This window comes from Ailuropoda melanoleuca, chromosome 19 (assembly GCF_002007445.2).
Source record: "Ailuropoda melanoleuca isolate Jingjing chromosome 19, ASM200744v2, whole genome shotgun sequence".
Taxonomy (NCBI): Eukaryota; Metazoa; Chordata; class Mammalia; order Carnivora; family Ursidae; genus Ailuropoda; species Ailuropoda melanoleuca.
This window is the reverse complement of record NC_048236.1, coordinates 23924075-23938068: the sequence shown is the minus strand read 5'-3', so window position 1 is coordinate 23938068 and position 13994 is coordinate 23924075. Positions and strand designations below refer to the sequence as shown.

General features: G+C 35.5%; 1 protein-coding gene across 1 annotated transcript in view; it reads right to left on the bottom strand.

The window, feature by feature from the left end:
* The window catches only part of RIMS1 (regulating synaptic membrane exocytosis 1), a 721356-nt gene that overhangs the window by 651484 nt on the left and 55878 nt on the right, over positions 1-13994 (bottom strand). Inside the window, exon 2 of the mRNA XM_034647841.1 lies at positions 11981-12080. The gene's annotated coding sequence lies outside the window, so the exon portion shown is untranslated. The remainder of the gene's footprint in view (positions 1-11980; positions 12081-13994) is intronic.

The window sequence follows — 13994 nt, the reverse complement described above, 5'->3', positions numbered from 1 at the left end:
CTATCTATCTATCTATCTATCTATCTATCTATCTATCTAGTCTCCTTGAGGGTCTTTTCTACTCTGCTCATTCCTTATCCGCTTAATATAGTACTTTTTTCCCAAGTAGATACTCACTAATTTACACTGAAATATATGTGCTAATAATTTCTAAAGGAATCTCCATGCATGGTTGAAGGGAGGAATTTTAACCAAGGTTGCTATAAGAGAGAGAAACTTAGAAGAGGATAATGAGAAAAATACATCATTCATTTGTTCAAAGACACTTGCGTGCCTTCTCTTTGCTGATGCTCTCCTAAGCACAATGGGGGATGGGAAAAAAAAAACATGATCTAGACTTCAAGTAGCTTATCAAAATTAAAGATATAAGGTGTACATGTGAGGTATACTAGACACTAAATAGAAAGCAAAAGATATAATGAGTGACAACTGAAACATCTGGGGACTTAAAGAGAGGGAGAGATCACTTCCATTTGAGAATGTTCTAGAGACTGCTCATAAATAGAGTGATGATAATTAGCATAGCTAAGTTAATAATTGCCTAAATGGGTTGAAGGGAAAATAGAGTGGCAGTGATCAAAACTGATTCTCTGGATCCTGTCAGAATCTTACTAAAGCTGTGTCTGGAGAAGTATGACAGGAAGCCCATGACTAAAAGACACCTTGCTTATGTGGCTATGATTTGCAAATTAATCAATCTGACAATCTGATCACTGTGATTCCTAAGAGCTTTGTATTAGTTTCATTTAGCAATTTTATGTTTATAGATTGTCAATTTTTTAAAAATCTTTAAAGAAGCTCTTTCTATAAATTATGCAGCCTTTGTGCCAAAAATTTTGAACATTCAGGTTGCTCAGTCACGGCTGCAAAACAACTACCATGAAACAGCTACCATGAAATCAAAAGGTCTGCGATAAAATATTTAGCTAGAAATTTAAAGGCCTAGTTAGTATTTAACCCCAAAACTTATATATAATACAAATGGTGATAATGAATGTGACTTGTGATAACCATTAGAGTTGTATAAAATTAAATCAATGATGATTTTAAAATATGAAATGATCATTTCAAGGGAAGAAAATTAGTTTTGTGTGACCATATGCTACAAATTGAGAATAAATTTAGAAATCATCAAAAAGCACCAAAATAATACAGAAACAAAATATCTTCTTGCTCTATTTGACTGTTATCAAACACTCAGAGATTCTCTGCTGCTTAAGGGTGATCTCCTTCCCACATTTCTCAGCATGGGATACAAGCTGTCCCCAACACTCTTGTCCCTGCTTGCTTTTCTAGTGTCCAACATACCCAATCTTCGCTTTAGCAAAGTTACTTTCTTTTCTTAAAGATTGCAAAGGGCCTTCCCATATCTTGACTTTTGCTGCTACAGTATAAACCCTTCTCCATGTCTCTGGATGGAGTAAGCCCACTGAGGTCCAATAAACATACCACTTCTTTCATGAAGTAAAATACTCTCAGCTACAACAGCCTTAAACTTGACTAGACATTGCGCAAATTTATGGAGAGCACGGGGAAGAGTGTGGACAACATCTCAAACCATGGAATACTTAGAAAACTCAACTACCAGGTGTACTTGATCCCTGAAACAATGGATCAGAAGAAAAGGAAGGAATATGGAATACGTAAGAACAGAGAAACTGAGCTAGGTCAAGGTGTGTGTGTGCCCCCGGCGTGTGTGGGGTTGGGAGGACGGCATGGAAGGAGAACAAAGATGCAAGGGGTTACCAGGAATCCTATTCAGGGATGTTGTAAATTTAGACTTGGTTCCAACAGAGATCAATATTTTTTCATGTTTGCTTGTGAGAGTTAAGCAAGATGAGAGGAGCAGGGCTTGCTGTCCAGGAAGGATTTCAACACTAAAAAGAATAAACAAAATGCTGGCCTAGTTACATAGACTAGGCCAATAAAGATGGAGGTAGACGGGTTTATCCTGACATCCAAAATAGGAGGCCTGTGGCAGTGAAACAAACTACTAACCAACTCAATTATTCCAGTCCCTTCCCTCCTTATTTTCACAAAATAGACAGTAAAACATATTAACAGAAAAACAAAGATCAAAAACAACACAGAAGGCTTGTTTTGGTTATTATAAACTATCAAAACTATCAATATGATTATCATAATGAGAAATACAATCCCCTCAGCACAGGACTTTTTCATGAGGCAAGAATGATTTACCTAATCTGGAGAAGATGTATGTATTTTTTATAGCATCTGTTTGTTGTTTATATGTTAATAAATGTTCATAACTCTGAATCTGTTCATGCCAAAAAGATATTCAAAGTTCTTAAGTGAAAATTTGAAATAATGAAAGTACGTATTGACTTACCAGATTTCCACTGACTTTAAAAAGGTAGGATACTTACAGTGCTCAGGATGTTTATTTATTTATTTTAAAGATTTTATTTATTTTTCAGAGATAGAGAATAAGCAGGGGAAGCAGCAGGCAGAGGGAGAAGCAGGCTCTTTGCCGAGCAAGGAGCCTGATGCGGAACTCGATCCCAGAACCCTGGGATCATAACCGGAGTTGAAGGCAGATGCTTAACCAACTGAGACACCCAGGCATCCCACTCAGGATGTTTTATAAATAGCTCACTGTTAGTTTGAAAATTGGAAATCTTATATTATGAGGTATTCCAAATTTACAATGCTTTTATTTTACTCTAAGGTATTAGAAACTAAAATCAGTAGCAATTGCTTGGTAAATATAGACAGACCTTGGTATTGCTTAGTGTTTCTTTGTATAAAGTTTTCAATTATCTAATTCAACAACCCATGCTTTTTCTCTAATGTGGAAAGATTAGATGTGGAGAAGGGTCTAAACCACAGGCAGCTCATGTTAGTTTTCTAATTAATATATGATATTACATAAAAAGTTTTAATTTGAGAATTTTTAAAGGCTCTATATGACTGTTTATTATTATTTTAATGAAATTATACTGAGATATAATTCACATATCATAAAGTTCACCCCCTCAAATTGTCCTATTCAATGATTTTTAGTATATTCATACAGTTGTACAATAATTACCACCCTGCAATTCTAGAACATTTTCATCACCCCAAAATGAAACCACATCTTAATTAGCAGTCACTCCACATCTTTTCCCCCCTAGAGCCCCTAGCAGCCACAAATCTACTCTCTGTCTCTATTGATTGGCCTACTCTGGACATTTAAAATGAAGGCGTTATATAATTTGAGGCCTTTTGTGTGTGACTGCTTTGATTTAGCATAATATTTCATGATTCACCTGCATTGTAGCTTGTATTAGTACTTGATTCATTTTCATGGCCAAATAATAGTCCAATGTTTGGATATATTACATTTTGTTTATCCATTCATTAATTGATGGATGCTTGGGTTATTTCCACATTTGACTATCATAAATAATGTTACTATGAACATTTGTGTACAAACTTTTGTGTGGGCATGTTTTTAATTCTCTTGGGTATGTACCTAGAACCGTAAGTGCTGGGTCTATGATAACTCTTCCACTTTTTGAAGAACTGCCAAGTTATTTTCCACAGCGGCTCCACCATTTTACATTCCTACAAATGAGGAAGGGAGCGGGGTCCAATTTCTCCAAATACTTGTCAATACTTGCTATGGTCCATCTTTTTTATTATAGTCTTCCTAGTGAGTGTGAAGTGGTATCTTTTTATGGCTTTTATTTGCTTTTCCTTAAAAACTAATAATAGTAAGAAACTTTTCATTTGCTTCTTGGCCATTTGTATAGTATCTTCTTTGGAGAGATGTGTATTCAAACACCTTGCCCATTTTTTAGGTGGGTTATTACTATTTCACTGTTGAATTGTGAGAGTTCTTTATATATTCTGAGTATCAGTCCCGCAACAGATATGACTTACAAATATTTTCTCCAATTCTGTGGGTTCTTTTCAAATACTTTATAATATCCTTTGAGTCACAAGTATTTTAATTTTGATGAATTCCAATATACCTGCTTTTCTTTTGTCATTGTAAGTTGATTTTGTATCCATGAAACCATTGCCTAATCCAAGATCACAAAGCCTATGCTTTCCTCAAACAGCTCATAGCCTGATCTCTTACATTTAGGGATATGATCAATTTTTAGTTTATTTTTGTATGATGAGGTAGGAGGAAAGCAGGGATCCAAATTCATTCTTTTGCATACATATATTCAGTTGTTTCAGCACCATTTGTTGAAAAGACTATTTTTTTCCCATTCAATTATCTTGACACTCTTGTTTTGAAAATCAATTGACCCTAAATGTAAAGGTTTATTTCTGGACTTTAAATTCTATTCTGTTGATCTTTATCTCTGTATTTATGTTAATACCACACTAGCTTGATTATTGTAGCTTTATAATAAATTTTGAAGTGGAAATTGTGAGTCCTCTGACCATTCTTTTTCAAGATTATTTCTACTATTCTGGGTCCTTTGCATATCTATATGAATTTTAAAACTTATGACCAAAATTTAAAAGCTTTTTGTACACTCTTTGTGGTTCCTTATATAGATAATCATGCCATCTGCAAATAAGAACAATAAGAACAATTTTATTTCTTCCTTTCTGATCCATATGTCTTTTTTTTCTTTTTCTTTTTTTGCCTTACTGCACTGGCCAGAACTTCCAGTATTAAGTTGAATGAGTGTGGTAATATGAACATCTTACCTTTTTCCTAATTTTAGGGGAAAATCATCCAGTCCCACCATTAAGTATAATGTTAGCTGTAGGGTTTTTTTAAATAGATATTTTTTATCAAGATGGGGAAATTCTCCTCCGTGCCTTTTTTTTAACTGAGAATTTTGTCATGAATACATTTTCAATTTTGTCAAATTCTTTTACTGGATTGATTGATACGCTCATGTGATTTTTCTTCTGTTAATACGATAGATTACATTGATTGGTTAATTCTTGAATATTGAAGCAGTCTTGCATATCTGGAATAAACCCCTCTTGTTTATGGTGAATAATTCTTATTATAAACTATTTTATTATATACTATATGTTATATATTGCTGAATTCTACTTTTAATATGTTAAGAACTTTTACTTCTATTCATAAGGGACATTGATCTCTAGTTTTCTTCTTTTTTTGTACTGTTTGTCTCATTTTGATACTAGGGTAATTTTAGCTTTATAAGAAGAGTTGGAAGTGTTTCCTTCTCCTCTGTTTTCTGAAACAGATAGTGTAGAGTTGGTGTTAATTACTTTTTAGACATTTGGTAGAATTTACCTATGAAACCATCTGGGCCCAGAGATTTCTCCATTGGGAATTTTAAAATTATAAATTCAATTTCCTTAATATTATAGAATTATTATTGTTTTAGTGTTTTTTATTTTATTTTGTTATTATGGATGTACATGTATATATATATTTTTTTTAATTTTTAATCTTTTTTTTTTTTTACTTTAAAATAAGAAAGTTCCTGATCTGACTCCATGGTTTCCACCTTCTTCTCTAGTAGGTGTTGCAGTGTCCTGGGCCTTTCCTCTGCCTAGTTGTTCCCTCTTCTACCCTCTGAAAGTTCTGCCACTCTGAGTTTCTACCTTCACCAATGAATATAGATAAACTCCCATCCAGCTTTTTATTTTACCCCAAATCACCACAACACCACTCCCACTACTAGAATGTCTTCTCTCTTCTGAAAGGTATACTCCTATTCCAAAGAGGAAATATTATTAAGGGTTGGCTTCTGCCTTTCTTGGCCAGCTTTACATTTTTGGTCAAATACCTTCTCTATTTGCTTTCTAAAAAAATAATAATAATAAAAAAGAATTCTAACTAGGTAATAACTAAGTCTTTTATAGCTTCCAAATTATGTCATGCAATGCTTCTAAATACAAAAATCACTATCTTTACTTTGGAGTCAACACCTCTCATTCTGTTATGGGCATAATAATCCAGCTAGAAAACTTTCAGTTGTTTGATTTTCCCCCTTCCTTTGTATCAAATGTGTCACCATCACTTTCCAATCATCTTTTGAAGGGCTCACTGATCTCTTCTCTGTGGTTGGATATATCATTTAGTTCCTTCCACTATTTTTTTTTCTTTCTTTTTTTTCTCTATCAGGAATGCCCTGTCCCTTCCTTCTGTTATCCAAATCCCATTTGTATGGAATTTTATTTGTACTTATGAAATAATATTGTACTTTATCATACAAGTATGCACACATTATATAAATATATTTATACATTTAATGCAAATATTATAAATATATATTAAACAGGTATACTAGAAGTCATTAGGATACTTTACTTCAAATGTTTCACCTTAAAAAATCATACATTTACATTAAGGTAATTCTATATTGGTAATGCCTTTATTGGAATTGCTCTAAGATGCTTGGGCATATATCTATAATTTTAACATTTTCAGGGTGAGAAATGTAATTTCAAGACAGTTAAAAGTCAGTAAAAGTTAAGTCAATCAAATTAGCCAATAGTATCTTCATGTTTAAAAAAAGTGCTAGCAAGAAACAGGTATTCTTATGTGGTTTTGTAACTCACTAGGAAAGCAAATCCAAATGACAGCATTCTAAAATTATTATGCTGAGGCAGTATCAACACACTTAGTGGATAGTTTGAATGGTCCTTCGAATGTTGATATTCTTTTGAATGTATAAATTATATTTTATATTTTAATGACCCCAACCTGCCACATATTGCTCAAAAATAATTATTTTATATGTTGTCTTCTCAAAAATCACAGATTGTAAACTCCCCGAGGACAGATTTTCTGCCTCACCCATTCATATCCTTCACAATGCCTAACAACTGTATTCTTGATAAGATGGCCAGAGTGGACTCACTGACAGACGTCAGTACAATTTGTACAGTGCTTCAGTGTATAATTCGGGAATCAGAGAGATGGCCCTCATAAAGGAAATAACTCTTGATTTTGTTACGATGTTTACATAATGATTTTGCATTATAAAAGATAAAGCTCTCTAAAGGACAAAGCCAAAGCAATTTTAAAAAAAAAGTGAAATGGTAAACTGCATTTGCAGAATTGCTTTTGGACATTGGGATATACATGAAATGAATTAAAGGAAAATACTGAAGTGATAGGTTTAATATTATAGCCCCAAGAGCTGTTATGATACAAGTAAAACTAATCAATTTAGATTATTCAGTTTAGTTATTTTCACTTCAGGGGAATTCCTGAATCATTAAACTTAGTAATTTCTATAGCTGCTATGGGTCTCTGATTACATCGCTCACCTAATGAAACAGTAAACAGATTACCAAATTGAAAGACCCCAAGGAGAAAAAAGGCTAAAATATTCATCTTAACAAATTTCAAAAATTTTTTAAAAAAGATTTTATTTATTTGAGAGAGAGTGCGTGCAAGCACGAGTTGGGGGTGGGCAGAGGGAGAGGGAGAAGCAAACACCCCCCTCAGCAGGGAGCCAGATGCAGAGCTCCGATGCAGGGCTCCACGCAGGGCTCGCGGGGCTCTATCCCAGGACTCTGAGATCATGACTGAGGTCATGATCTGAGCCAAAGACAGACACTTTACCAACTGAGCCACCTAGGCGCGCCTCAAATTTCAAATCTTTAATCAGGATTGTTAGCCGTCTAAGCCTTAATGAAGTTTTACCATGTAACTAAGTGCAGAGAATGAAGGTTTTTTTAATATTTTATTTTTAAAAACGCAGCAATAGTTTTATGATATTTAGAAGTGAAGGTTTATACGGACACAAGATTTTTATATAAGCATGTATAGAGACAAAGCAAAATTCTTGAAGTTCAAGGAAAAAGCTGAAACTACAATGGTAAAATGATTGCTTTCCCAATTTCAATTTATGTTCTGTTCCTTTTGAGTAAGTGGACTTACATATCATTAGTTCTTTCCCAACTGTCAATCACTCCATGCAACCCGTCCTTCAGGATGGGGTTTCCCTCCCTTAATAAACCGTTTGACAAGGACTGCATCATGACTCTGGGTAGAAGCTGACTATTTCTCATCTAAAGCATATCTTTTGAAGTCCGGTGATTGGCTTAGTGGTGGTAAATTTCTGTGTATACAAAAGCTGACACGTGATTTTCAAGGTAGGTAGCGGGAGGGTACTATGCAATTTGCAAAGGCATATCAAATAATATAATATTATAATTGGGAAACAAATAATGTGAGCTTGAACTCAGTGCAAACTGCAAAAAATTAAGCTCTATAAAATCTTCCTAGTTGAGTGAGCCGATGATTTTAAAGAGGCTGAGAAACATGGGTTAAACCATTTAGAAAGAAACTCTTTAGCTATAGTAAAGTTTGCTTATTCTTTGATCACACTGATCAACTCTACTTATTTTGTTGCTATTGTTGTTTGCCTTTTTATTTTTTTATAGTTTACTCTTCCCTATTTTTTTAGATTTAAGTATAATTAACATAGTGTTATATTAGTTTCAGGTATACAATATAATGATTCAACAATTCTATATATTACTCAGTGCTCAGCACAGTAAGTGTACTCTTAATCCCCTTCACCTATTTCACCCATCCCCCCACCCAACTACCCTCCAGCAACCACCAGCTTGTCCTCTGTATTTAAGAGTCTGTTTTTTGTCTCATTTTTGTTTGTTCATCTGTTTTGTTTCTTAAATTCACATATGAATGAAATCATATGGAAATTGTCTTTCTCTGTCTTATTTTACTTAGCATTATATCTTCTAGGTCCATCCATGTCATTTCAGATGGCAAGATCTCATTCTTTTTTGTGGCTGAGAAATATTGCACTGTGTGTGTGTGTGTGTGTGTGTGTGTGTGTGTGTAAATACCCCATCTTCATCTTCATTACCCATTCATCTATTGATGGACACTTGGGTTGCTTTCACATCTTGGCTATTGTAAATAATGCTGCAGTAAACATAGGGGTACATATATCTTTTTGAATTTGTGTTTTCATTTTCTTTAGGTAAATGCCCAGTAGTGGAATTACTAGATATTATGGTAATTCTATTTTTAATTTTTCAAGGAACCTCCAAACTGTTTTCCACAGTAGCTGTACAAATTGGCATTCCCACCAACAATGTACAAGGGTTCCTTTTTCTCCACATCCTCACCAACACTTGTTATTTCTTGTCTTTTTGATTCTAGCCATTCTGACAAGTGTGAGGTGATATCTCATTGTGGTTTTGATTTACATTTCCCTGATGATTAGTGATGTGGAACATCTTTCCATGTGTCTGTTGGCCATCTGTCTGTCTTCTTTGGGAAAATGTCTATTTGGGTCCTCTGCCCATTTTTTAATCAGATTATTTGTGGGGTTTTTTGGTATAAGTTCTTTATATATTTTGGATACGAACCCGTAATCACATATATCATTTGCAAATATCTTCTCCCACTCCGTAGGTTGCCTTATTGTTTTGTTGATGGTTTCCTTTACTGTGCAAAAGCTTTTCATTTTGATACAGTCCCAATAGTTTATTTTTACTTTTGTTTCCATTGCCTGAGGAGATATATCTAGAAAAATATCTCTAAGCCAATGTTGAAGAGATTACTGCTTGTCTTCTTCTAGGAGTTTTGTGGTTTCAGGTCTCACATTTAGGTTCTTAATCTATTTTGAATTTGTTTTTGTGTATGGTGAAAGAAAGTTGTCCAGTCTCATTCTTTTGCACGCAGCTCTCCCCCTTTTTCACCACCATTTGTTGCAGAGACTGTCTTTTCCCCATTGATATTCTTGTCTCTGTCGAAGATTAATTGACCAAACAAGCATGGGTTTATTTCTGGACTCTCTATTCTTTTCCACTGATCTATGTGTCTATTTTTGTGCCAGTACTATACTGTTTTGATTATAACAGCTTTGTAGTATAGCTTGAAATCTGGAATTGTGTTACTTCCAACTTTGTTCTTTCTCAAGATTTGTTTGTTTTTTTTTAACTCATAAATGTGGAATACTAGTACAAACAATCCATATATATTTATTTTAGTTTGTTAACATTTGAAAATTTATTCTGAAAATGAAAAACGTATGTATAAAACTCTTCATTCCTTCCTGCATTAAGGAGTCAAAGTACTCTCCTAAAGAAAAGGACATTGTGAATTAGAAGAGTGAGTAGATTCTCCATGAATGTGTAAGAAACACCGTATTCTAGCCATTATCTTACTTGAGGAGTATATACCACATTTCATTTGTGTACCACTAAGTCTGTGGTAGACTATGCACTGAAAATCCAGACTTGCTCCTTGGAGTCCAATCCTGCGGTTCAGCCACTTCTATTTGACATTTATGTATAAAATAATACAGTGGCACCTATGTTTTTATTTATTTTTTATTTCATTTAAAGACTTTATTTATTTGAGAGAGAGCCAGACAGAGCACGAGCAGGGTGGAAAGGGAGATGGAGAAGGAGAAACAGGCTCCCAACTGATCAGGGAGCCTGACACGGGATTCAATCCCAGGACCCTGGTATCATGACCTGAGCCGTAGGCAGAGGCTTAACTGACTGAGCCACCCGCCCCAATAGTGGCACTGATGTTTTTTAAATCATTTAAGCTAAATCTATGACAGGACATAAGAGTATTGTCCGTGGTAAAGCATTTTGAATTATATACATGTTAATTTCAGGCTCAATTGATTTTTTTCATTAAACCAACCCTATTTTCTCTAATTTCATATAGGAGAAAAAAAAATTTTTAAAGAACATATCTGAAGCCAACTAAACCATATTGTTTCAAAGGTTTGTTTCATATGAAGATATATTTTAAGCAGATATTTGACTTTCATTGTTTAACTCCTCCAGAGGACATTAGCATTCACTCCCTGCACCTGGTATCACAGCAAATATCAGTTTACAAACTGAATCAGGGCTTTAGTTTATGTTATAAACTGCTCAATATGATCAATTTGGCATAGAGTACATGTTTCACATTATTTGAAGCAAATTCTTGTTTCAAAAACTTTAGCTTGTAACCTTGTCTATTAAAGCCCCATTTTTTAGATAACCAACACAATTTTTATTTGCCCTGGAGAAATAGGACTCTAAGAAGACCTTGAAGTAAAAGCTCAGTAAATACTTGAAGTCGAACTGATTCAAAAATATGAACTGATTCAAAACTAATTATTCATTTTAGAAAAAGTGGTAATCCAGAAGATTTTTACCTCTTTGAACCAAGGAAAATAAGAATCTAGCTATTAGATCACTCAACCCTTGCCTGATTCTTCAGTGTTTATTAAGAGCCTAATATGTGCTCTTGGGCAGTACACATTCCCAAGGACTCCATAGTCTAGACCAAGAGAATTCAAGTAAACCAAATCACAGCTCAGCATGTTGTGTGCTGCTCAGTCAGGATGATCAGTCAGGGAGGGCTTCTGTGAGTAGGTGACTCTTAAGTTACTGTATTATGGAAAACAGAAGTGGAAGTGCAGGATGAATTCAGTGAGGGAGGGGGGAGGTTCCTATCGGGAGCAACAGCTTATACAGTGTCTTAGAGACACAGGCAAGGAAGGTTTGCTCAAGGAACTCCAAATAATTCATACAGAGAGAAAAAGATGGGATGGCGAAATAGAGGGGAGCGGTGAAAGGTAAGAATTCAATTTGCCACTTTAAGGAATTCGGAATTGATGCTTGATTGATAAAAATTGTTAAAGGTTTGTAAGTGGAGGGATGACATGATCTGAATGGCACAATCTGAGGAGGGCCCTAAATCGTTCCCAGCGTGGAACAGAATGAGAGAGGTGTTAAAGCTGCTGAGCCAACGAGGACGCGGAGCAGTTTCGATCTTTGCTGTGAAGTACTAATAATAGGCTTTAGGTATAATGAACTTCTCTCACGTTAAAATCTCCAGTTAAATTTAAATACCATGTCTCTTTCCCAGGGCTAACATATTCAGCTGCCTTTCTCCATGGCCCAAACCCTGGCTCGCTGTGTTTCCCTCTATATGTTGCTTACTCATCCTGGGCAGGGTGCACTTGCTGCTCTCACGAAGCGGCTAATGAAGATTGTGAGAAAGTGCTTCTTGGGAGGAAGAACCCACCTTACGGTGTGAGGCAGCCCTGAAGCAGATCTTGGTTCTGTCAGTTTTCATGCGGTGGCCCCGTGGAACTCCTGAAGTCTCTGAGCGGCACCTTCCTCGCCTCAAAAATAAAAACCAAAATAACTCTCAAGCAAGGCTGTGAGACTTGAAGATCATTTATGTATGGCCTCTAGAAAAGAGTAAGCCCTCACTGAGCACTACACATATTTATTATTAAAGAAGAAATGACATGAGCAAATTTCACATTTTCTAGTTGCTCCTTCAAAGACAGACATTGGCGGGAGCTCCCAGTAGAGGACTGGGGCCCGGAACTCTCCTGTCACTCTGATTCCAGGTTATTAATGCTTCCAGGCAGCTCAGCAGCTGAACTGCTCTAGAAACCTATGCAAAAGAGTCTTGTTCTTAACTATGTAATCAACCTGACAGGGCCACGGCGGAAATAAATGTGAACACCATGGCCAGGTGGCCTTGGGGATTGTGGAGTGCAATTAACCTCCTCACTTCCATTCACAGAATGCTCCAAGAGAAAGGTAGTTGCCTTGTCACTGGCTAATCCTGGGTGAGGATATTAATTCCAAACAGCATTTGTGCTCCCTAAGTGTGGTCCCAATCAGAGCCACTTCCAGAGAACAGAGAACATGAAATGGAGACTGTCTGAAGCACTGATTCTCCCAGCAAACCTTTCAGAAACATCAACGGATGCAACCAAGCAGAGTGGTTAGGAGAAGGGAAGCTGGCATTTCTCTCCTATTTTCATATGAATATAATGATACAGCCCACGCCATTTCTGAATGTAATGAGGATGTAATCCACAGTTTAAGCAGAAAAACCTGGTTAGAGAGCAAATAGGGAAATTTTATCTTGAGCAGTACAGCACAGGAGATTTGTGTGAAGGTATAAAACCAGAGAAGGAAGAATGTCTAAGTAACTGGCTTCCAATTCACATTCATTTAGTGCTTTTTTTTTTTTTTCCTTTCTGTCCCTAAAGGCAAGAAAATCGGAAAAATCTTCCCCTCTGTAGCTACAGCTGGCATTTTTGCAGGGATCATTAGTAGAACATGTTGGCAGTGGAAAACAGGTTCAGCTTTTCCAGAACTGGCTGTCATTTGTGCCAAAAGCAAATAGCAATAGGAATAGTAACACCGATATTGTTATTACTGTATCGGGAGTCAGCTAGCTCTTCTGTGTGCTTTTCTAAGTCAAGCCCAGTATCCCCAGCATGCCTGACCTGTCCGCACCATTATGAATGGTGAAGGGGGGTAGGGGAGGAGATGCAAAACTGTCACTGAGTATGGGCAGCCAGCTTGACTTACCAGCCTATGACTGTTTACGTCTTATATTGCAGGAAAAGCCTGAAAATTGAGCCCCTTTTAATGGGATTATTAGTTAGAAAATTTCCAGGAAGCAATTGGCCATATTTATCAATTTAGCCATATTTATCAATAGCTTTTTTAAAAATGTCATATATTTGATACAGAACATAATTTCTAAGAATATACCCTAAGAAGAAATCATTTAAAATGCACACAAAGGCTTTGATGTATGAAAGTGCTTATTATAGAGAGATTTTAATATAAAGAAAGCATTTTGAATAAACAGCAATCAACTGTTGATTATTGTCATTATCCATATTGAATATATTCAACTATTAAAGGAGTTTTATAGAACTTTAAGTAAAAGTACTTAATATTTAAATTTTATCCTTTTGTTACGTGAATTAAAGAGATCCACTCAATTAAGGTGAAATTTTCCCCCTTACTTGTGATTCATATGAAGTGAAACTAGCATGGAATAAAAAAGCTATTAGGAATTGGGGTGACTTTTGGAAGAGAGATAAAATCAAAAGTCAGAATGATGACTGATGACACACAACACTAGAAAATCAGAATAAATGCCTGCTCCCTCCACTATGACAGAGTACTGTGAGGAGTATTAACCAATGCAATTTAACAAGAGGGGGGAAAGCAAGCAGAATCAATATTGTAAAGTAGGAAACACAATTATTATTATTTAA